The following is a 26,411-nucleotide window of genomic DNA, read 5'->3' on the forward strand; positions in this document are numbered from 1 at the left end:
GAAGTACAGTATTCGCTTTTTTAATCAGAAGCTCTCAATTCACTCTCTGAATCCCAAATAATTTAAAGGACAGAAATGCCATGTTTTGAAACACCCTTTTCCCCTTTGAGTAAAGTTAATAAGCATATTGATCAACAATTTTCATTTCAAAAGCATTACACATGATTTAAAAACATTCTAAAACATCCTGAGAAAGCTCTCTGCTCTGTAATACAGAACTGCAAATGAACCTGCATCTATCGAACAAATACACTGGTCCCACTCTCCCTCTCGCAACTCATTTTTTATCTCTCTTTTTTTAAAAGCCAGTATTTAAGTTCAGTAACTTTTCAAAATCAGAGAAAAGGAGTCCTTGTGATCATTTCCTCAAATCAAGTAGCTAGAGCTGCAAATTTGCACAATTGTCAAATGTATATGAACAAAGGCTTTACTGAGGCAGTATAAATGCAATTACACCATGACATTTTATTCAGAAAGCTGTCTCAAAGCAGTTACAAGTAGCTATTTTTTAATTGAGGCCCAAAATAGCATTTAAGATAATGACCAAGCATACATTGTGGAAGAAACAGCATTAGTGTCATTAAAACCAAAAAGAAAAAGAAAAGTTTGCAGAGAGCATTTTAAACATGGATTAAAACCCCTCAAACTTCTTAACACAAATCTCTCAAGATTTTAACATCAATAAATGGACAGGATTCTTTGCTTTTTGCAAGCTTAGAGCACAAACAAAAAAAAAAAAAAGACAGAAAGTTACTAACAGTACAAGTTGCTTAAACATCAATGGGTTCATAGTGTGAAAAAGTTGTTAAACTTACTTTATTTTTGTTTCCAAAACTTATATGTTTCTCCTCCCTTGTGTGCTGAACTGTGCACTAAAGCTGTGTCTTTGAAAGGTAGTTCCCATGATATGACATCCAGCGCCTTTGACTGCCTAGAGATAAGCACCTGCGTTTGTGTCCCCTCTTTACGTCACACCTCCCTATTCAAACCTTCTCAATATGATTCACATTTGCACATCAACAGCCTCATGCGCATACACAGATTTTTTTCGGCTCTGGGCCCAAAACTTTCACTTTAATTTTCATCACATGATTGCTGTGGCATATGTCCTTCCAAACCTCCCATATATCAGTCATCATGCAAATGAGATGGAATATCACTCCTCTGCAGCAGATGGCCAGGGATGATAACAATGGCTCAACAGAGGAGATTCAATGTCCCTGACTTTATCGCCACGGCAACAACAACCTAAAATATATGTAATGGAAGTGGTGCTTATTAATTTTGCAGGCTCGAGTGTTCTGATTTTGTGAGTGAATGGGCTGAGTTAAAAAGGGGGCTGTGTCCTCCTGCCTCTAGAAGACTATCTATAAAAGCCAGGGACCTGGAAATTATTTTCAGTGACTAAGAAGGCAACAGCCTAGCAATTATTTGAGTAATTAGGTGTAATTCCTCCCTGTAGGCCTTGTACCCTCCTGTGCTTGTTTCACAGAAGCTCGTGAATTAGACAGGCACAGATACTGAAAAGAAAAGTGCCTCAAGATATAGCAGGAGAGCTTGCAGGAACTAAGCTTCAGTGATATGACACTTGGCCTCCACCAGGCTTGGTAAACACAAGCCCCAAGCCATAAGTAAATAGAGGCCTCACTCCACAAACACAGACCAATTAAAATTACAAAGGCAGCCACACTTCTGGGTGGGGCTGGGGGAAGCTTTATTCTGCCATGGTCTCTCTGTGAGTTGCACACATAATGGTCTCTTAGTTCGGAGCGCTGAGTACCGTATTCCATTGCTATCTGCCACTAACAAACCCAAGCACAAGGCTCTCTCCCGGCTGTGAATTTCTCCCTAGGGATTGATCATGCACCTTTAAGAAAATGTTTCAAAGTGAATTTTCTGTGTGTTCTCTTCTGAGCGCAAACCAGAAAGAAGAAGTAAATACAGCAGTTTGCTATTTATCTTCAACAGATTTATTAACAGGCAGGAGTATTGAGCTCCATTTTACCCCTGAGCAAGCAAAATCTCTAGTGTCTCTTCACCCTGTTCATGCCACAACTTTCACATACTTTAATACTTTGGGTGTGGGAGTAATCATTTGATTCCACAGAAATACAGTTCAGCTATAAACTGCATGTTTAACTAAGAAAACATACTTAAAATATTTGTCTTTTGTTCTATTCCCTAGGGAAGACGTCACAAAAATGGAGAATCCTTTGTCTCCCTCTGCAGTAGGGGGGAGGATGTTTAAGTAAAACTGATGAAGCATTCTGGGAAAGGAGTGGCTCCATCACGTGTCAGAGATTTAGTGCAGAATTGAATCAAGGAAACTTGAGATGAGATAATTCCTCCTTACATGAGATAGTTCCTCCAAACTGGTAAGGTTGTTGAAAGAAATTTTCAATGCTCTCCTTGTAGCCCACATAACCTGAGCCTTAAATTTAAAACCAGAGAGGAGACGCCACTGAGTGGCATCTGAAGGAAAATTGAGATACCAGATGCTTTCTTGAAGTGAGTGATAGAAAACTACAGAGGCAGTGCTGGGACTGTGGATTCTTCTCCAATTATGTCAGGGCTCAACACCATCTCAGCACTGCTCGTGTTCTCTGTTAGCATTTCCATTTTTTATGAAACCTGTCTTCCAACTAAAAAAAAAAAAATAAAAAAACACCAAAAAAAAACCACCACCAAGACAGACATATGTCTATTGTGCACCAATGTCATAAAATTCCCGAACATTTATTTATTTATTTACCTTAGAATTGTACATCACCCACCACTCTCACCTTCAGACCTAATAATAGACACTACTGGAGTACAAATGTCATTAGCTCCCAAGACAATGATTTGAAAAACAAATAAATTTAATGTAAACCTTATTGTTCATCTTTACCTCCCACTTTTGTATGGAGTTTGCAATTACATTTTCCAAACATAATGTTGCAGTTGGGTTTTGTATTCCTGTTTCAAAAAAGCTCAGCTGAAATGAAATCCCAGAGTTTTAAATTTTTTTTTAATGTGTACATGAGCTTTTTGGGGCCGTGTGTGTGTCTGTGTATGTGCACACATGTAATTGGATTCTAGAACTGCATATGTCCATGTCCTTTCCTTCTGTACATTTCATTCTCCACCTTGCCAATTTGAAATAACTCATGAATGAGGCACTGAGGGGAGATGAAGAGATAGGTTTGGTCCAAGTCTCTGCAAAGCTCTGAAGCTCCTTGCAGTGGAGCAGTAGTTGGACAGAAAGCCAATTCAGAGAGTACTTCAGGAATGATGCTTTCCTGACAGCTTGTGTTATTTATGGGACTGGCCACTCTCTTCTGAACCAGATGGAGCTTTATTCAGAGTCTTCTTTTTTTTCTTCCTTTTTTTGTGATCTGCTGTGCATGGCCTTAATTGATCATAGAGATTGGCATTTAGGTCACTGTCTTTATTTTCTCCTGGGTCAAGTATAAGCACCTCATTTACCTTAAAGATACAGCTCACTTAGCAGAGATATTCCTGATCCTCTTGAACATGGGAGGAACATGCAGCTGGGAGGATAAGTAATATTTGCACATACAGATTACTTTCCCCTGTATGATAACTATCTATATAGCTGCAGTGGTAGTGCCATGCATATTGAAAACTATATCCCAAAAAAGGATTTGAAAGGTATTTGTTACATTCCACTGAGACAAGTAAGAAGGAAAAAATCTATGTCATTAAATCAATCCAAATTAAAGTTCAGATTTAACACAACTTTGCATTTTTGCATGGTTTACAGTCCTGTAAGTAAGGGGAAACTGGCAGATTGGATTGTATTTAGCATCCATTTAAAAAAATGTACTTAGGATGTATGTGCTTAAAACTTAGCAAAACTTTAGGTTGCAACAGTCATACTGTTTTAATCCTTTAAGTGATAAGAGGTTCTAAACTTGCAAGGCTAATGAGGAAAAGGTAAAAAAAAGCTAAATTATCCCTCAAACTGCTGCTTTGGCAGAAGTGAAATATAATAGAGAGTGATGGCTTGTTGCAGAAACACAAATGAAAAAAATGTGCACTGCAGTATGCAGTAGTTACTATTCAGACTTGTTGTGATAAGAAATTGTGCATTCGTGGTCAGGTACAAGACTTCATAACCTTCAACTAATAAATAAAATACTCCTCAAACACCATTGATAAAATTATAAATTAATGGTGGTAATACATCAGATAAACAAGAGTGTCAAAGAAAATTTTCTTGTAGACTGTACAGCAGTTCAGACTGCTATTCAAATTCAGGGAAAATTTCAAAAACTGCACAGAACTTTAAATAAGTACCATGAATGTTGCATTAAATAGTACTAAAAATTTCAATGTTTTCACCCGAATTTAATTTATCTTCCAGTTATGAGGGAGAGATTAATACCATGAAAAAAGGTAGTTTTCCTTCCTCTGCAGAAATAGATGTACTCTCTGTATCCCCACATCTTACCAAATGATATTCCAGATCTGCCTAAAAGAGAAAAAACTTGTTTATGGTACCTCTGAAACAAAACAAAGATGCTTAAGAGACATCATGGAACAAAAAATAGAGAGTGACAATAATTGTAAAGGGACTCCAACATAACAAATGTATTTCTACTTCTGTGAACAGCTATTAGCTCAGCAGAATCATAACTAAACATTCTTGAAAGGGAGACGTATCAAAGAAATCAGAGAGATTACATGAGATGCATTGAAAAACAAGCAATATGGGAGATGAAGCTTGCTGCTTCACAAAGAGATAAGGGAATGAAATATTCTCTGCTGGTGCCAGTAAATTCATTGCACGCATTGACATCATCAAGCACCAAGTGCAGAGTCATTATAGACAATAACATAGCCAAAGTTGCCAAACCGGTGAAGCACCTGGTTGAACAAAAATAATAAATCAACCTGGAGTGAGTTATTTTAGCCACCTTATGCTGATGAAAGCTGGCAGATATATACATAGCAGAAAAACTACAAATCATAAAGCATTCAACTTTGAAATGACGTTTAGAAAATGTACTAACTATGTTTGTACAACATATTACTTCAAAGTTTCTGTTTAGAGGAACAGAAAGGAGGAAGAAGAAAAGATACCTGAACTAATATTAACAGGAAACAATTATACAATTAAAATTATATATTGGCTCATAGCAATGTAAAGGTTTTCAGCATTTTCTCTGTGAAAATATTCTATTCACTGAAATAACAGAAAGATTTCATCTTCTCTCTAGCCAATTTCTTTCCTAAATGTTTGCTCAACATTACCCTAGAGAAAGCCAGCAAATTTTGAAGTACTCCTTTCCTGCCAATAAATTATACCACAGAATGCTTAAAACAGACATTTCAGGTGAGTTTTCTCAAAGTCTTTTAGTGCAGGCATGCACCCAATTCTCTGAGGCTTTCCATAAAAATACTCAGAGGACTACGTAAACCTCTCCAAGCAAAGGATGTAAAAAAGTATTCTTAATGGGGCTTATTGTTGGGATTGTCCGTCACTGAAAGTGAGATTAGAATATTGCTGGTTAGAGTTTTATGAAATTCAAGCAGATCTAAAACTGGGGGGAAAAATCGTCTTTTTGCAGTCTTATTTACTTTAATATATAGCCTTAATAAGTAACTGAAAGCAGTTATTTAATATTCACTGAAAATTAGGTGTAGGTGATGTCAAATATGGATTAAGCCTTTCTAAAATTCCCATAATAAAGCTAAATAGTAACAAATTTTCTCAGCTCTTGCTGTTAATTAAAAAAAGCTCTCAAACATATCTTTCTCCTAATCATTGTATTATTAAATGCATAAATAAAAAAACAATAATCATATTGCTATTGTGGTTACTTTCTATCCTAGATACTATCAGATTTTCATTTGCATTTTAGATAGCTGATCAGCTGGAAAAATTATTTTCAGTCACAATGTTGGATCTTGTAATAAATTAATAATTTTTAAGTCCTGACTCAGAAAGCAAAATTATTATATTTATGTAAACCTTATTTTAGAGAACTTTTGACTTCAAAATTATTGATCTGTCTGCTGCCTATTTTAAGGATTTGTGGCTGTATGTGCCATTAGTACCTTTCACACCCTATAGTAAATTTTGTAAGTAGGGGTGATACCTTTAACTTCTACCGTTAGCCTGGAAAAACTTCATCATGGGTATCTGCAGCATCAGACTCTGGGAATATAATTATTTATAGCAGAGCAAATGAGCCCTGAAAATGTTAACACAAAGCTCACCTAATCTAAATAGTCCTGAGAAGTACAAAGCTCAACACAGTTGTGTAAATATCCTGATCTCTGACAACTGCGTTTTTCCCTCAATTCCCTTCATATTTTTCATTGTGTGTATTTTATTAAAGCCAACCTATGGCAACTGGGAGCATTCCAGTTTCTGTTTGGGAAGCATTCTTTCTCTGATTTGGACTTGTCTTTCAGGCAAGTGTGTCTGCTTGCTGTTTCTGTTGCTCACATTCCACAGTTTTCCAGATTAGGGAATTCAACAGGTAAACACCCATCTATCTGTCTTGCAGTCTAAGTTCCTGTCCTCATATTTCCCTAGGCTTCCAGCTGTGGTTCTTTAGAATTTTGTAGTTGATAGCCATGCCTTGGGAGAGTGCCAAGGCAACCTTTTCTGCTGCTGTCTCAGCTGCACACACAAAACTTCAACACCTATTGCCAGCAGTGTCTTACCTGATCCTCGACAGCTGCTTCCTCCAGGGAAATCCTGCACATCATTTTCCTTTCTCCTTTCTGCTTGTGCAAAGAACATCCTTATTGTCCAAAGAAAACCCTAATGACACTGTAGAAACAGCGATCTTAATGTTCCTGGGGTATAAATATTCTTTTTGGTGAACCAAAATTCAAAGGGGTCTCAACATAAATTATCACAATGAAAGAAGACAGTCAAAAGAAATATTTTTAAATATATCTTTTGTGGATATAAAGACAGAAAATATTGGCATCCTCTTCCTTTTTAACTTGCCAGGATTTTGGCACAGGATTTTCCTTCTGCTTCTACATTTCTATGATCTATTTTATAGATATATCCTACTAAAATCAATCTGACTTGTTCAGTAGAACCATATTCCTAGTAAAGAGAATTCTATTATATTTTTAAAACCTTTTCAGGTTTCACTGTTAAAATTCCTAAATTTATATTATTGGGTTTTTTTGTAATAACATTAAAATAATGTTGCTGAACTTTGAATAACTTTACTGGAATGTATTCAGAAAGTTATGCCATAAAACACAGTAATCTCACAAGGAAATCTTAAGCATTGCATGAAAAGGATCCAAAGTCTGTATATGCAATATTTTGAGTATATGACCACAACTGGATTTAAATTTACATTTTTTGCACCTTGTTAGGATTTTAAAATACCATTTTACTGTAATAAACAATTGCAACTCCTAATGTTATAACACAGTGTGTGCAAACTTTGGCTGTCCAAACCACTATAAATAGGCATATGTAAATTAATCTCTGCTTTCAAGTATCTATATACAAATATGTACTTCATATAAACTTGTAAATATATATGTAAATTTTAGGGATAATTTAATTAAACTTTCAGGGCAAAAAAATCTATCTAACACTGAAGAGACAATTTTAATAGAATGGAAATAGTACTATAAACTTTTTCTAAACGGTTTGCGCAAAAGTAAAGGAGAGCTGTCAGAGGGGTTTTTTTGTCTTTTTTTTTCCTCTGTGAATCAATGAGGTCTACAAGAATGTCTGGTCTTTAATCATGAAGTATTTAAAAAGCTTAAATCCAGAAAGGGATAACAACCATCTGAAAAAATGGGGAACTATGTTTCCATGGACTAGACTTGCTTTCTTTTCTTACACACTTTGTTGAGCAGCCTACATGGCCAGGGGCTATTCTGGACCTAATCCTAGGAAATGAGCCAAGCGTGATAAATAAGGCTGAATGCTGGGAGTGGCTAGTGTAAACCACTGTGTCATTAGTCACTAGCCCTCAGTAACTAAGTATATGTTTTCTTCTGGCATTTCTAAAAGCAGTCTTTTAATTTAAAGCTCAGTCATTCCCTCTGTGTTGGAAATGTCAACCAAGAATATGCAGAGAGCCCCAGAATCTAATCACTTGCTGAAAAACTCCAGGTAGATCAACAGATAAATTATGCTCCGCTGTGAGAGATACACCACACTGCCAAACATGACTTGCTTTTGAAAATATGGATCAGCTTGCCTACTCCCATGTCCATACAAGTCACCAGAAAAATATTCTTACTGTCAGCAGCAGCAGAAAAATTAGTCCCATCCCTCCTACTAGAGAAAAGCTAATGTTATTTTCTATTAAATTATTTGAAAATAATTTCAACTAATAAGGACAGATACAGCAGCAAGTGTAAAAAAACTCCAAAAACCTAAAAATTTAAACGTGTTATTTTTTTCCTTATTCACTTAAACTTTTTTACAGTTAAACAATTTGTCCTCAATTGAAAGGAAAAAAAAAAAAACATAAAAAACCTAATCATCACACTTGTCTACCCCACTAAATAAACAAAAAATCCTCAGCTATTCTTCTTTGCTTTTGGAGAAAATATGGCAATTTGTATTCCAATTTTTTCAACCAAAGTTACAGGGGGCTAAAATAGGGTTTTATAATGGAAGTTGATTGCAACCCTAACTATAGAGGGGCTACTGCCTTTCCATAATAAAGAGCTGCACATTTCCAAAGAGGGGAGGAGAATACTGCTCTGCATGACTTCTTGTAATTTTGCTTCTTTAAGGTTGTGTTTCGGGAACTTTCTTAGTTTTTCTGAGCATAAAGTTTGGTATTTCACTTCATGTGGTTTTAATTCTGATCCTAGCACACTGGCATTTTGCAGTTGATACGTATTTGAAACAGGGAAAATTGTGAAGCTTTGCACTTTTTCAGAGCTGTGATCCAAATTTAGTTTGGGGTTAGTAGTTTTTGGGGGGGAATTTTTGTGTTCTTTTTTTGGGGGGGTTTCTGGGTTTTTTGGGGTGGCTTGTTTTTGTTTTTATTTGTATGAATCAAATAAAAAGGCCATGCAGGCTAAAGCAGCAATTTAAACATGTTATATTTAGTTTGCTTGCTTTGTATTGTCTTCTTGCTTAACGGTAGAATGATTTCTGGCTGTTTAAATTTCAGTCTGGGATGCATGCTGGTTGTTTTTCTTTTTTCTGGGCATAAAATGGGTGAGACCACAGAGACAGTTGCCAGGAATGTAAACTGTGACTATAATAACCAATGCCCAGGTATGATATTATTAGCCTCAGCTTCTCTGTTGCACAAAGGTTTGACCAGCAGTAAATGCTTTCCAGTCATCTGGATGTTTTATCACCATTAAAGGCTGCTGACAAACAACAAAAAGCAAGTAAAAGAATGAGATTATGCAAATTTAAATTGGGATTGTTTTCAAATAATTCTAAGTCATAGTGGTATGGGGTTTTTTTCAGTGTCTTCAAGGGAATACAGAGGGGATGAGACATGGTGAAATGAACATCCTCAGAGGAAAGATCTAGTTGCACATAAATTCTGATATATGGTCTGGTCTCCAAAACTTTGGTGTAGATTTAAGTCCATTCATATCTATTGCTCTGTTGCTTCTAAACTCTGCAAAAAGCCATGGAGCTAGATTTTGTGTTATGACTATGATTAGGGAACCTGACACTTCTGAATGTTTTCATAACAATGACGGGTGAGAACATCCACCCATTTAAAGAGCTTTGCATTAAGGTATGCAGATTAAGAGCCTACCACACTTAAAAGCACAATTCCTGGGTAGAAAGGCTCTTGTCTTTTTGGAGACAGCAGGCAAAAACACTTCACTTGCACAAAAGTTTTTTTTCCTCATAGTTTGGAAACTCTGGAGCAGAACTATAATGTACCAGTGAGGATTGCTAAAAGATTCATGCATTTTAATTCTTTTCTGCAGTATTAAAATCCTAAGTGACTATGGAGGAAATTAGTTTAAAAATTTAATTCTCACACACATTTATTAATTGAAATGATGGAATAAAGGACTGTATTTAAAGACAAAATTTACATTTGACATTTACAAAATGTCTCCTAAAGTTACTGCCTAAGTATATAATACATATTTTTGGTGTATTCTTTCCCTAGAATACTCTAAAGAGTAGGCTTTAATGCTAAAATTGTCCTTTCAAAATATTAATGAAAACAGCAGTATTGTTTTTCAAAAGTCTTATTCTGAATACAAAAGTGTGGCATCTCACACTTGCAAAGGGTGTTATTACATTACTAGCAAAGAAAAGTGGAACCATGCCTTTTTGGGTATCCAGGAAAAGTACTTCCTTTCTGCTTTAGGTACTCAAAGTTCAAAAAAAATGAATTATCAGGTCTTGAAGAATCAGTAACACTTTTTCCCTCTTCAAGTCCATATATGAATAGACATGTGAAAGATTAGTCATAAAACAGCAAACCATACATGGAAAACATAATAACTTTTTCTGTTTTAGAAATTATTTCTAAGCGTAGAATGTTTCAGTATTTTTATAATGTATCAAAAACCATAATTTTCTGTATCAATCTAATATCAATATTTGATTGTGTATGTTTCATACTGAATTCCCATTTCCCCACATAAACATTGATCCACATGATAAGGATAAATTTTTAAGTGCCTTAAATTTAAAAAAATTAAGACAAATAAAACAATTTTTAAAATATTTTAAAATTTCAAACAAAATACACTAGATAGGTAATTGAAGAAATGTACATTCAGATGTTTTTATTCAAATGTGAAACTAGTGTGTCTTCCACATTGTCAAAAAGAAGCAGCAAATGTAGTGCAAGTTTCTTGCTAATTGAAAATCCACATCTTCATAGTTCAACCTTGCATTAAGAAAATAAATGCAATTCTTGCATTAAGAATACAAATGCAATTCTTTGAGTCAAGCTTTATTGCTCATTTATTCAAATGAGACTTAGTACTAGATATTTAAATTGCTGTGACTTTCATCTGTCTTTACTCATCTAGGTTCAGCCCACGTATCTATTTTAATCTATTTTGATTAAAATACTGTGGTATAAACTCCGTAGACCTCCAACTCCATAGAATACACTGATATTCAATTAAAACTTAGTAAAGCCAGAAAAACTGCCTGAGTGTGAAAGGATCAACCAATATTTTTAATTCAACTGAGTAGATGCCACTGACTAAAAACCAAAATGCAATCACAAATTTGCCAGGAATGGAATAAAAAGAAGCATTTGATTGTTTTCCTAATTAACTTGCTAAATATATGACTAATTTTATAATATTTTAAAGCCTACATATGCCTTAATTTGCATGCTTCTGTATGTCAGTTAAGGAGAGAAATTTTTCTAGGGTAAGCACTTTCAAACACAGAAAAAAATCAAGGAGTCTGTAAGTATAATGCCTTCTTCACAAAAAGATGTCTTAAATCCATGATCAGAGTCAAATACATTGCATCCATAAAATACAAATTTAGACCTTTAATGTGTTCCTCACTTGCTTAATTACTTTTTTCTGTTGAAGTTATTTTGTTCTGTTTCTTGAAGGGTGAAATTTACCATAAATAAACAGTACATCCAGGAGTTTAAACACACCAGACTCATTCATACAGAACACTAAATGTTCTGTCACCAAGAAAAATGCCTGTCACAGGGGCTTTACACATTTCAGGATGTCTGACAACATTCCTAGGAAGAAGTTGCAGTTCATTGTGAAATGTTGATTAGGAACAGCACACAACTGCTTTGTAATGGCTAGTTTGAGAGTTACAACAAGTCTGAAATTATGTTCCAAAAATAAGAAACAAAAAATAGTCATTTCTATTAAAAGAACAAACTAATTATGATTTAAGGGACAGTACCAAATCTTAGCACTGTATTTCAAAGATCAGCTGAGAGACACTGCTTTTTAAAGAGAGCACGTTTGATGTGCTGTGAAACTTATGATTCAGTGATTACTCACCTTTAGGTTCCTACATGGAGCATTGCAATGGCTACCTGACCTTATACAGTATTCAGATAGGAATGCTGAGATCCAGTGCAGAAGTGTTACCTAACAAGCTCTGAATTTATCTTCTTTCATTAACTTTAGACCTTAAACATAATACAATATTTTTTTTTTGTGGCTTAAAAGTATATAAGCATCTGTTAGCAGAAGCCCTTTATTTCACATAACAAGAGAATTCTGTTTATAATGTGTCACCAGCTGCTCAGTCAAAATGGGTTCTATTAGAACTAATTTAATTTTACATAAGTTGATCTATTTGCATTCTGAGTCTCCAGTTAAATGACTAGGTACTATTTTGTAGACTGATCCCGCTTCAAGCCTCAGTGTATGGACAATGCTTAATCAGTGTGTACATCAGGAAATAAACATAATCAGCAAGTGCACTAATTAAGCCAGGAAAATTTTGCAACATGCATACACTGTATGGATTAACAAGGCAATTCATTAGAAATCTTAATTATGGAATATTATATTTTCCGTACATTTTATTTTATGATGCTTCAGATGAGTTTTCTCTAAATACAGAAGCCATCTACACTTCTCAAAGTACACAGTGAGATCCTTTTAACTCAGGCACATCTGTGTAGCCTCTAGTCTGGAAGCCTCTATGGAAAACATGCTTTGTTATCTTCAGCCAGATAACCTGACATGCTCTCTTAAACAAGCAGCTGCTAATCAGATGTTAATATGGAGATGTTTTAAAAATAAATACAAAATAAAACATATAGATAAAAAATTCATTTGGTGATGTGGAGCCTTTTCTAATCCTTAAGAACGTTTTTTAACATGTTTATTTTATTTTATTATTTTTTATATTATCTGAAAAGTCAACAAATAGGCACCTAAAGCTTGAGACACAGCACTCAGGTTTTAATGCAAAAAGCTTCCATTGAACTCAGCATGCTTCAAGCTTTTAGTGTGAACTCGTGGCAAGACTCCAGTCGGAAGCAGAGATGTCAATAATGCCAAACCTTCATGGTGGTAAATACATGGGCTCCTCTTCTTTGGGTAATAACACTGCTTCTTTGACTCCCTGTCTAGCACAAGTTGCATCCTACTCTACAACTTCACCTAAACTTCTTCATTAAGGGGTTTTCCATGTGGAATAAAGGAGACTGGTCTCCTTGGAAGTACAGGGAATCAACCAAGCAGTTTGTAGCAACAGAAGTGGACTTTACGAAAAGCACTTTATCTCTCACACAGAAGTATTATAATATAGCTGACTTCTGGAGTTGTTCTACACCAATGGAGAAGGACTCAGAATGTTAGCATAGCTTTCTCCTGTGTAGCCGGGAAACAGGCTGTTTCAGAGCTGCACATGGGTAAGATCATTGTATCACTTCTAAGCCTTTCATGCACAGCTTGCATTTTGCAGGGGAAGGCTACCAAGATTTTAAACTGGAGCGAAGTGGCTCCTGCAGCACCTTCTGAAGATGAAAAGGGGCCCTCTTTCCACAGCAAAAGGACACATAAATATGCTCAGTAAATAAGAAATGTTTTACCGGATAGAAAGTTTATGTATAGGAAAAGATAGAAACTTGATCTGCCAGGTGTTCCACAGCCAGACAGCCCCAAGAACACCTCCTGGAGCACTGGTACATTTGGCTCATAACTCCAGTTTGCAAATCGGAGAAACAGAAGTGTGAAATTCCCCTAGGACATTATTTTTAAACCTTGGGTTAGAATACCATGGAAGGAGGTTTCTACACCGGCCCAAAACATAGATCATAGCTCTCTAACATGATGTGAGGTATCCTTCTTGTCCTTTTATTAACTCATTCTTTGCTCCATTTCCATCTTCATCTCGAAATCACTCATGGGAAGTGCACATACATTTTCAGCTCTATAGATGCAATCTGCATAAACTATCAGGAGATTCATTGTTGGGAAATATTCTAGTAGTCACAAGAATGGCTGAAATGAGGTTATAAATCTTTGCCATTACCACAGCCAAGCTTATTTCTTAGAAAATAGGTGAAGCTAAATTCCAGTGTTAATTTAGTTTAGGTCTGTCTGAAGAGTACCAAATGGGCAGACTTCCATGTTGACATTTTACCACAGTACAAGACCAATTTTGTTCTTGTTTGTACTGTGCTTTGGATGCAAAATTGCAATAAACTGCTAGCACTTCCTGCCCTTGATGTCTCTCATATCAAGCAGAATAAGTAAATTGTAACTTTAGCCTTAATTTACATTAAGATGAGTAAGGTCCAGGGGCTTTGACTATAAACTTAAAAACTACTGTCAAATAAGAGTTACACTCTGGTCTGTTGCTAGCAGAAATGCCAGGCAGTGCCCATATTAGGATGGTCCCTTGGCATCTGCATGAGTCATAAACGTGTCTTTTGGCCACTGCTTCATTTATTGCTCATTATGTTTGTTGTGGACTGGTAAAGCAGATATAAATAGAAAAATGCTTACGTAGTATGACGGACAGATTATGTTTAAACATTTTCAATATTCTATCCAGAACCTGAAAAAGTAGCTATTATTGGCATCTGAAAATTCCCATCCCATAAAGGATTATTCATGTATATTTAGGGCATACTTACCACCTTATTTGTGGCAACAGGCATGAAAAAAAAAAAAAAAGCCTCAACAAAAAAAACCCAGGGTCTAATATATTCAGTGAAAGCACTTAGTAGAGATATGAAATATTCATGTGAGGGACACTGGGCTTAACAGCACAATAAAAATTTGTTCCCAAAACAGAGGCCAGATCACTTAAATGAGATGGAAAAGGATATGTGACAGCACCAAACCCTTGTCCAGAGTTCTGGCCTAAAGGCAATGAAATAAGTGAATTGACAATCTGGGTAAAGCTTTTGTTGTTGAGAGTAATAATTCACATAGTCTTTGCATGAACATGACAAGTGAAAATTACTTTTGCATCCAGTTCTTCATTCTGTTCTAAATCAGCCTGTAATACAGCTAAAGTTTTTTAAAAGGACATTGGCCATCATCATAGTTGAACAATATGGAAAATAAAAGAATAAAGTTCTGAAACTTTCCTAATCCTGTAGTAGTATTTCTTTTCAAACCACAGATTGTATCACAATAAGTACTTATTGCTTTCTTGAAATCACTAAATTATGATAGTTCTTGGGTTTTAATTTGAGCTTAAAAATAAAATTGGATGCCTTTTTAAAAAAACTTTACTTGAAGTATAAATTAATTGCATTAGTTTATCTGTTACAAAGTATATTTGCCTTTGAGCAATGACTTTGTCACATCATCAAGTCATGGAAAATTCAATCTGTCATAGGCTGAAGGGCCAAACTATAGTAACTTCATTAGAGCATCACAAAGGGAGACACAGGAAATTATATTGACGGTAAATTATTCCTCTCAAATCTCAACAGTTAGAGGACTTTTCTAATAATATCAATTTAGAAGACTAAAATCCTATGTCATTGCTGATTTCACAAAATGTAGAGGTCATACTGAGCAAGTGTGGACAAAACAATTTCTCCATTTGACTGTATGCTAAAAGTAGAGATTATCCCTGACTTTGCTCAGGGTCCACATTTTTACTTGTTTTATCTGAGGTCTGAGACATCAGAAATGGTGATAAACAGAAGTTGCTTACATGTAAACAATGCAGGTTTTCAAATCATGCAAAACTTTATCGAAATAATTGTTAACATAGGCCTTCATCAGGCCCAAAGTCTTTGTTTAGAACTGTGGTATTGCTGTCTGGGTGTATATAGACCGACATTTAATAGATTTAATCATTAAATTGATAGATATCATCCTGAACTACATGACAAGGGGATTGCACTGTCATACAGGCAGTTGGACATTGATGACATGATGACATGAATGCCATTGTGAATGGAAATTTTGTGGAACTAGCTTGATTGAGTCCACCTGGTTTAAGCCTATGGCTCAATTTAACTCAATTTTAGGTAAATCTAAATCAGTGAATTTTTCAAATGCTTCAAGTTCATTATCTCACTCACAAAACCATTCTGCAACCACCAATATTTGCATGTATAAATAGATACTTTGGACGTATAAGGCAGAAGATTTCCAGATGCCAAGAGCCGACATTTGAAAATAGGGTCCTAAATGCTGTATACCACTCTTGATTGATGCACACAGATCACAACAACTTCACAGAGAATTCTATACACAGGTTGATGCTAAGATATGACTGTAATAAAATGAGCATTAATCTGTGAACAGTGTTATTCTCCACCATAGGGCAATGATACAATTACTGTAAACTTTTTCCATCTGTCAAGTGCACTGCGGTGTTCTTGTGCCTACACTAACATTCTTTCATGTTTATACCAGTGGTTTTTGAACACCATATTAGACTGAATTTAAAATATACCAAATAAAAATAAGTTGTGTAAAAATCCAAAACTGGCTTGGAAAGAAAGAAGCCTGTGACTTGCAAGCAAATCTGCCTCCAGGCTGAGCAACGAATTTCAACTAACAATATTAACATCACTGAAATACAAATATTGTATTTATTTAAATAGTAGTCTATGGTTCCTCATATGGGAGGAAAAAAAGCACATGCTAAACTACTGACAGAAGCACAGTTGAAAGGAAGTGGTCAACCTCCCTACAAACAGTGGAGAAGTGAGATCTCCAGTACTTCTCTTCCAGTCCATTAGGTTCATTCCTCACTCTAAGGTTATATTAGTGGTACATGTGAGAGTACAAAAGGTTTACTTTTACAGGAAACATCTCAAAGCAGGTTCATGGCAGAAGCAAGTGCATTGAAGGAAATAATGAAAAACAATACTAATACTCAATTCTTCATTTGCTGATAGTAATTGAATTTAACCTAATAATATTATTTGATCATTTAAAAAGCTGGTTGAAAAATGAAAATAATTACTTGTGAGTATTTTAGTACCAGTTGATGGAAAAATGTGAATACGTCACAAAATTAAACATTATTTGACTATCTATACAACTAATTGAATAATGAAAACATTTATTCAACAATAACATATCCATCTAGTACAGAAGAAAGGAAACAAACAATTTGCAAATCAGATCTACATTAAAAGGATCTGATTAATATCTGTAATATTGTCCAAAATTTTTGTTATTGTTAAAAGAATATGAAAGCTTACTGAAATAATATTGTCATTTACAATGGCAGAATCTCAAAAGGCAAATAATTTGGCTAGAACACACTGGTATCATTAATCCACTGTATATTTAACTTGATGAATGGAATGACATTTCAAAGCATAGAAGGAAGAATAATCTCATTTTAGGTACAGGACCAAGAACTAGATGACCTGTTTTCTTCTCCTAGTCCTATCATCAATTATTTTCATAGGATCTTTACCTCCTGGAAATTATTGTTTCTGAGCTAATTCGTTCTACTTAAGGCAAAGCTATGAGCTTTATTCATAGTCGAGTGAATAACTAAGTACCGTTAACTACCTTTGAGTTAGGGCAATGTAGTAACATGAGTATAATTAACTGAGGCTCAGAAGAATGGAATACTTGAAAGAAACAATATTCTTAAAAGGTATCTCACTTCAGCTTCCTCAAGGGTTCCTGTGAGGGGATCTTACACCAGTGAGTGAAATCAATGATTAAATGTGAATAACTTTAGCAGTTTCAATTTTGCTTGACACCTTAAAAAATAATCTGTCTGGAATGCATGAAACCAAAGTGGTTGGAAGTACAAACATAAAACTGGAAACCATCTGCAACTGGTGATTAATGCAATCTTCAAGTTCATGTAACTAGTGCAGGGTGATGAATAAATCCCTTTCGTCAGGAATCTCAGTGTATGGGAAATGTCAAGTTCCCAACGTCTTTATCTATGAGAAAACACCAGTCTTTGGAAAATGCAGTGTGCTCTCAGTACAGTGTTGATAGGGGCTTGGAAAGCTGTCAGTAACTTCACCCTGGATGAGCATCACTCAGATCTTCTCTCTGAGCTTTTTTTCTAATTATTATTAGCCAGAATGTTAACAAGAAAGACTTTCCAGGGCACAGTTCTAGGTGAATTTTATAAAGAGTCTTTGCCTGATTCTCTTCAACCACGTCTATTTATTGTCTGTGTTCTCTGCTCCTGAGCAGAAAGCAAACTCAAAAGGTGTGAGATATCTGCTCTTAGCAGAAACAGGATACTGGAACCACAGCAGGAAACCAGAATTAGGAAAAGGGCAATGTTGTTGTAAAATATTAAAAATAACAGATTGTTTCTCAGGACTTGAGAAAGAGTACAGTTTCATACTTGAAGGGTCGATGTTTGTTTGTTTTAATCTGAAAATGACAGCAAGTATGTAAACAAACTTAAGACCCTAAGCATAGCTCTTTTCCAAACCAAAGCAAAGGCTAATACAACAAAAACCTCAAATATATTTTTTTTATTATTCAGTAGCAACTGTGTTTTTTTGTATTAGGGCACAATACCAAATGTCAACAAGAAAAATCAGCTTGAAGTTAATGTTTTAACCTTTTTTGTTCTTACAGAATTGGATTTCCCCCCACACCTTCCCTCTTCAAACAGAATTCATGAAAAACTGGCCACTTCAGTGACACATTTTGACTTTGACAGAACTGCACATACTCTGAGCAGCAACACCGGTGAGCACTTAGCTATAAAGCTGCACATAAATTAATGACTTGAACAAGCTTGCAAAGCCAAAAACTGAATTTTAATATGGACCTGTACATTTTTTTGCATCTTCCTCTTCAGAGTACAGTATAATACAGGTGATGAATATTTATTCAACCCTGATTATACTTGAGCTGCATTAGTGTACTTTAGATTAAAGCTCTGTTGCTTCTACTGCCAATTCTCATGCATGGTAATATTTTATATTTTAGATCTTTTGATTTACACATAAAAATATACTTATTATAATGTCTGCCTTATTAACCCTCTTTTCTGTTCTACCTTCTATTCATGGTAGTATTGTGTTCATGCAGTGGGTTATTAAATTTACAGACTTCCTTGTTTACTGCAAATGTAGAAATTGCTATAATTAACTATGCATTCAGTACAAAATTTAACTATTCAGACTTAAAGTAGGATCTTATTCTTCTTAAAATATTTCATTACCAAGAACCTGAACATGTTTATTTTTAATTTTGAATTAGTATAAATTTGAAGCTACTGTGCAGTAAAAAGAGGTGGTATTTCCACAAACAGCACAGGTTCATACAAGATAGGAGTAACAGGAAGCCTGACCATGCAGCACCTTTAGAGACCAGGAGTGTGGCTTACTGAAACCATAAATTTAGTAAAGCACCTGTGAAAGCCACCCAGATATCAGCTGTACAGTCCAACACTGTGTTTCTTTTACCAGCCTTCTCATAGTACATTGGACTTATGGACTTGGCTTATAAGATATTGGAGAGAGAGGAATTTCTGAGTTAGATGCAGGTGGGTATGACTGGGTGGAAGGCATGATGTAGGCAGCTAGATAGCTGCTATAACCCCTAATGCCCCATGAGCTGGTGCTACAGGGAAGGTTTGCTATGGTTTTGTCCACACTGAAAATGTCTTTCTCCTCCTGGCTTTATATGAGCCCTTTACTTTTCTTCTTTCCATTTCTCTTTCTTCCTCCTCACATAAACAGGTAGACAGACTTTTAAAATATAAGAACAATGAAAAGAGAATTGGACATACATAGAGGAAAGTCCTGGTAAGCCTCCTGCAGCCAGACAATAAATATCATGCCAGAATCTGATACTCCTGCAAGATCTTACTTTCAGTACATGCAATGAAGTGCTTTCAAGGTACAAGTACATCTCAGCCACATTGGAAACCACATATATGTATTTGCTATACTGCCATTGCAAATACAGAATATTTTCTTATGTTTGTGCATCTGTCAGCATCAGTTCCTCTGAACAATTATCATGGTGCACTACAGTGCAAATGGAAGAAAGTAATGGTGTTAAAAGTCACAAAATCTGAAAATGCAACTATGTGAGAAATTAAATACTGTTATGACATAATGAAAAAAGAGGATTGAAGAGAAATCAGGTAGGTCATTATTCATTATTTAGACTTCTATATTGATAACACCTATTTGTCTCCTTCTGAGAACACTCATAATGTCGGTGAATCTCTGTATAATACAGAGAAAAGTAACAAATTTCCTGATCTGAGTAAATAAGAGGGAGTCAAAGCAAGAGAAAGAATAAAACTGTGCCAAAGAAAATGATGAAGCAAAACAAAGGCAGACAGTAGCAATAATACAGCCACCTAAATAAAACTTAGGTGGAACCTTTGCAAGCTGCTTAGACCTAGGCATTTGTAGAAGGCAATCACATTCTCAGTTATATTTCCTAATGAGATGATCTAGAGACAAAGAGAGCATGTCCTTCCCTACCAAAAAGATGTATTTCAGAAGAGTGGATTTCAGCATTCCCTCAAGAGAGCTGTCACCTCACTGCAGCTGAGCAACTTAAGAGTGCAGGTCCATTTAGACACTCAGCTTGTCTTAGAAGACCAAAAATTACAGATAAAAATGGCCCTTATGAAGAACCTGGAAGACCTTTAACATCCTCATAAACCAACCTAAGCAGTCAATTATCATCCCCCAGGAGACGATTTCCTTTATGAGAAAAAAATGCAGAGTAACCAGCTTCACAGTGTTGCAACTTAGCTACAAAGAACTTCTGAAACTCATCACAAATTAAATATTAATGAGACAGTGAATATTAAGGAACTCAAGCAGTATGCACTACCAGAAATTAAATTGTTAAATATTTTGGCTAACTGCCATTTCAGTGATCATTAGACTGAAATATTTGGCTAGTAATTTCAGTATCTTTAATTTTAATCAGATTTGAGTGTTTGCAAATGATGCAGCTGTTGCTATAAAGATAATTAAATAACCAAATAGCCAACAACTTTAATTTTAGGTTTGATTTTTTTTTTGAGAGAGAGATTTGAAGATTAGAGTTATTTTCAAACTCCTCAGACCCCACTGCTCTCAGCACTGAGAAAGAAATAATCTCAATGCATAAACTACATGAAATATATTTATTGTCTTAGGCTGGTGCAAACAAAGTATGACAGACTTCACAAATGTCACCATGATAACAGGCATCTTTGTTCCCAGTCTCAGCAAAAAGCCAAAGAAAACCACAGAGATGTAATTACACACATCTCCTCTTACAACTGGTGCCACCAAAAAAAGCAAGCTGATGGCATGGATCAGTAGGAAGGAATTCAGAGTTCTGACTATTTGCACTGACTAGTTTTGTTTATTTGTTAGTGGTCCCACTACACCAAATTGTGGAATTACAAATAGAATTACATCTCTTATTCTGAATATGATGATTTTACTGTGTAACATTACTGGAAATCAATATATATTCAAAGAAAATCAACTTGACTCCAACAGAGTCACGCAAGATTTGTCTTGGCACAAAAGTTATGATAACTGGCTGTACAGGTTGCTGCTGATGTTTGGCTTGGGAGACAAATTGAGGCCTGGTCTATAATATGAGAAGCAGCAAAATATTTATAAGAAAATAATGCAAACTGCAGCTCTCTCCTCAAGTTTGTGGCATCTTGCTTTGGTTATACTTATATATAATATCTTGAAAAAAGAGTACCCTAATGACTGTAGCTCACAGGGACTATCCTGAGGGATATCCTCTCAGGGAGAACTCCAGCAAGTATTAAATCCTAGAGAAAACAAGAGTAGTTTGTGCAACTCTGGATGGCATTTCTATTCTCCAAGTACAGTTCCTTATGTGACTTCAATAGGTATTCACATTCAGAAACACAGTGTAGTAGCTCAGAAAAGGTCAAATTCCTTAAACGAAAAATAAAAATTCTTTGGCATCTCCATAAAACAGCACAAGGCACAGCATGAAATATTCCAGGAAGTGCAGACATAACTTGACTCAGTAGTGATGATATTTAGATTCAAAAAAAAAAGTGGTTTTAATTAAAGACTTACCTTCAAAATCATACAGAATCTCTCACTAACACTGACATGAAAGTCAAAAACCCATCCTAGGTGTCATCAGAGTAGCCACTTTTTTTTTTTTGTTACATTTGTATGCTAATCACATAAGAAGCAAAAATAGGCTTAGATTGGAAATCAAAGATTGGTTGTATACAGGTAATAGAGTGCTCAAATGCTTTATTTTAAGATAGAAGGCTCTTGAACCAGGCTTTATTATTGAACTAAGACTATCTATCCTTTTTGACACTTTTTAAATTAAGTTCTTCCTCTAATTTATGTTTTTGTCAGCTTTCCTCCCTTACCTGGCTTTAAACTGATTTTTTTTCTCTCAAAGTAATAAACTACTTCGGAGAGGACAGAAAAAAAAATTTTAATGACCCTAGGAATTCAGATTAACAAAATGGATCATTTGTATACAGCTGCAGAATTACGAAACCTTTTGAATAGAGAGTCCTCAGCAATACACTGCTTCTACACATTGCCAGAGCATTCCTGTTGTACTCTCTACATTCTCAATTCTTGACATGTTTTAGCAGTACCTCATCTTTTTGGTGCAAAATTACGAGGTCAACATTAAATCAAAGGGATAATGTCAAGGTCAAGACCATCAATGTACTCTTTTATTTTTAATGCTGTGATGGATAAACCCCACTAGCCCTTGGACCAAAGCACCAAACAAAAGTCTGGATGAGCCTGGATTTGCACCACCAGTCATGTTTGACTCTTTACTGGCTTCACAGTCTGCCTCCTTATTATTGCTAATCCAACCTGCTTTCAAGCATGGTCTGCATCCCATCTGACTTCAGCAGAGATGCAGGGAGCTGGTTCAGGCAAACAGAGCAGGGTAACAGCTGCAGCCTGATGAGTGGTGGCAGCCAGATAATCTACTGTGATGTCTTGTTGGAGAAAATTTGGGACAATATAATTTCCCCAGTTTGACATGGAAGCCTTGTCAGAGTAACATGGGGCTCTACACAGCACATCAGACTTAGAATGCTGTAAGAAATATTTATTTCTCTAATACAAAAATCAAGATTGCACATGCACGCTCCTAAGGTAGCTTCACATTTTCAGTTGTTTGCACGTCACAGATATGAACACAGATTGCAAAAAGAAATACCTAGTCAAGAGGAAAATGATAGCAGCTCACATTTCTTTCCTGCTTCCTTTCTCTCTCTTTTCCTCTCTTCAGTGTGATCTTAATTTTTCTTATCATTGGATCATGCTACAGGTTTTTTTTTTGAGGCTCTTTTTAAAGTAAATAAAGACAAAATGATTTTTTGAAAAAGAGTTACTAATGTGGTAAGTGTGCTTTTCCTCCATTAAATAGAGTCGTGTTCACAAAATCATGCAAACATCCACTTCTCATAATCCTTTTTCAAAATGGTATCTTTGGCACATCTTGCAGAGTTCCTGCTTTAGCATGAGGAAAAATTACAGGTTTTAAAATCTCTGAATTCATACAGAATGAGGCTTCATTAAGGCAGTTTCACCCAGACAAAAATCCAATAACAACTTTAATAGAAATACTATTTCCAAGCAGGTCACTCTGTGGACATTTACTTTCCACAGCAGAATATATGTTCAGTACAGAAATTAACTATACTCAATGAAAATTAAAATAGCAATTAGACAGGATCTTATCTTGCCTTCAGAACCTCAATGAGTCCTTTTAGCTTTGTTTAAAGTCTCTATGACCATCTAAAACTCACACTCCCTCCTTGGATTTTTCAGTAGATCTTGATTGAAGAACTTTTTCCAGATTTATTTTGTACTGATAGCTGTGTGCTGATTTTCTACACCTTTTCATCAACTTTGGCCATCAGAATTTAGATAAATGTAAAACAAAACATCAAGTAAAGATAATGAATGCCCTGTGTGATTCACTACCACAAATTGTGTTTACATTCCAGACTATTTCTTAAAGTGTCTGTGTGAGTACACATCCTAAGATGCAATTCCAGTACTGGTATTTTTTTACTTTCTAGTGTGGAAATGATGCTGACTCTGGTATGGCCTCCTACAGAAACTGTACCATGAAGACAAACAGTAGAGCCGAAGCCCACAGTGATTACACAAGTGCCAACAGATCTGATGATATGAAAGTAGTCTAAATGCACCATTCTGATTTCTCTGCCCAAACCTCCATGAAAACAAAGGCCTAAGTATCCAGAGAATGATCCTTAAATGCCAGACACCCAAATAAAGATTAAATAACCTATGTGAAAAGTTAAATTTCAAAAAGAAAAAAAATTCTGAAAGCATGCAATGCCCATTACAACTAATGAAAATTCAATGAAGGAAAATCAAATGTAATTTAGGTACTGTGATCTAAAATTTAAGTAACATTTATTTGTGAAATTTGTGCAAGCTGAAAAAGAATACAATCAAGTTGTCTATCTGTAGAGAAAATATTGTTTGCAGAAACTGCCTAAGCTTTTCCAGTCTATATGTTTCAGATGTGTTTTACAAACATAATACTCAGATCTTCCCTGCTTTGGATTTGATGCTTGGGACTTCTCAATACATAAATGCCATCATTTTGGGAGAAATAGGCACATAGAGGTGAACTAATATTGAGTGTGACTGTATTTGTTGTGAAAAAAAGTAGAAAGCATTGTACATTCCCAGTGGTCAATACAGTGAATAGAGAGAAAAATGAACATATGCAACTCACTTTGTTGCTATATAACTACTAGTAACATAGCTCTGTTGTCTAAACTGAATTAATTAACTTTTAGCTAAATTTGCCACTAGATTCTCCCTAAAATACCCAAGTATGGAGTCAAGCCAAGGGTAGCTCTGATTTAAAATTGGATTTCTGCTACAGAAAAGGTTGTCATTGAGAAGAAAAGACTGGAACACACTATGGCTTCATCAGTAGTAACAGCAATTTGTATAGCTAAGTATTTAAAAAGAAAGGACCAAGAAATATATTTATGCATGATGCTGCTCAGTCTCCTCATGAGTGCTGATTTCTGAATGAAATTAGGATCTGATGCTAGGGAAGCAATTGAATTAATACTTTTGGGGCTGAACAGATCTGTCAGTAAGAGAGACAATGCCATAGAGTGTCATTGTCTTTTCCACTTCATTATTGATTCTCTGTCAGCACACAACGCCCCTGCCTCGCTGCATGGTGCGTACTGGTGTCATGTGCCATGTTTAACACCTGGGCTCACGATAACTGAGGAAATGTAGCTCGACAGTCCTTGCCACTGCGTTAGCTGGACCAGAAATATAATTTATTCTCTCCTTAAAAAAAAAGAAATAGGGAGGAATAAAATGGTTTCTCTAAGATGGCTGATAGTAAATTCTGCTATGAACAGCATGCCATGCTATATGCTGTATTATGTTGTTTTGAACCTGTATTATCTCCTGTGCAGAAAAGAAAACTCCCAATTGAAGTCTTGAGGCAGATTGTGTGTCATGCTCACAAACACAAAGTGCAAAAGTGTTATTACTGAACGGCAAATATGATCTTTTACTGTGGCAGGAAAAGTTACATCAAGTGTCATACATACAGAAAGCCCAGTGAGGTCAAGAAAAATTACACGTTTGGTTGTAAACAACAAAGTGCGTGCCCTGGCATTATAACCTCTACTGAGCCTTCTGTGTGACTTGGGATGTTTGTTACTAGGCATGCAAGTGCTTTTGCAATAGGTAATAGCATATTTTCAGAGCAATATGACAGGTGGTTAATACATGTGCTAGGGTAGATGTTTTAAAAATGTTAAATTTTTCCAAGCTAGATGGGCAGCATCACTAAATACCTCATACCTGAAAATTATCACAGTCAGCTTCATTCGTGTCTATGTTGCTGGGCAAAGTGCATTTGAAAATAAAAGTGCATTTTGTTCAGCTCATGCGCAAGTCATCACAGAGGACATCCTCATCAGCAGATGAAGGAGCAGTGTTTATGTCATTGAGCTCTTGATTTGTATTCTATTCAATATGTTTTCTCAGTTCCACAGTTATGCTTCATGTTCATGGTATTGTGATGCTTGGAATGTAGAAAAGCTGGGGTCTCATTTTTCTTCCATATATAGTATAATGGGAGTGGTAATGGCTAAGTAATTATGCTTCTGGGTTGCCATCTAGGTATCATTAGTATTAGTAACAGAGATGAAATGTGTAAAGCTGCTGAGGTATTTAATGCCATCTCTTGTTAGTGATAGCAAGACAGCAGTACAGTTGCATTCAGTTTGTTCACACACACAAATATTCCAACATAATGTGCGTCACAGTACAGTAAAGTAGTTTAGGATTTTCATTAAAGTTTTTCTTTTCAGTATGTGGTAAGTTGATCTTAAAAATTTTCTTTGTTCTAAGGGCAGATATATGAAACCTCAATTCAAATGTGAATTTCATTTGTGTGAGTGTTTGCCAGAATAATAATAAAATAAAAATGGTAGATGCCACTTGCTCTCCTGCATTAATAGGTGTCTTTAAAACATTTATTCAATGAATCTTCCAATATGAGATCACTTAAGGCAAGTT

At 35.5% G+C, this 26,411-nt stretch overlaps 1 protein-coding gene across 2 annotated transcripts in view; it reads right to left on the minus strand.

Moving 5' to 3' along the window:
• ST18 (ST18 C2H2C-type zinc finger transcription factor) overlaps positions 1-26,411 on the minus strand; it is a 169,458-nt gene that overhangs the window by 100,335 nt on the left and 42,712 nt on the right. Inside the window, exon 1 of one of the 2 annotated variants that reach the window (XM_038127387.1) lies at positions 816-1,052. The exons of the other annotated variant lie outside the window; for it this stretch is intronic. The gene's annotated coding sequence lies outside the window, so the exon portion shown is untranslated. Of the gene's footprint in view, positions 1-815; positions 1,053-26,411 lie in introns of those variants that run through there. 2 annotated transcript variants of the gene reach the window in all.

The sequence above is a fragment of the Motacilla alba genome, chromosome 2 (assembly GCF_015832195.1).
Source record: "Motacilla alba alba isolate MOTALB_02 chromosome 2, Motacilla_alba_V1.0_pri, whole genome shotgun sequence".
NCBI classification, from domain to species: domain Eukaryota; kingdom Metazoa; phylum Chordata; class Aves; order Passeriformes; family Motacillidae; genus Motacilla; species Motacilla alba.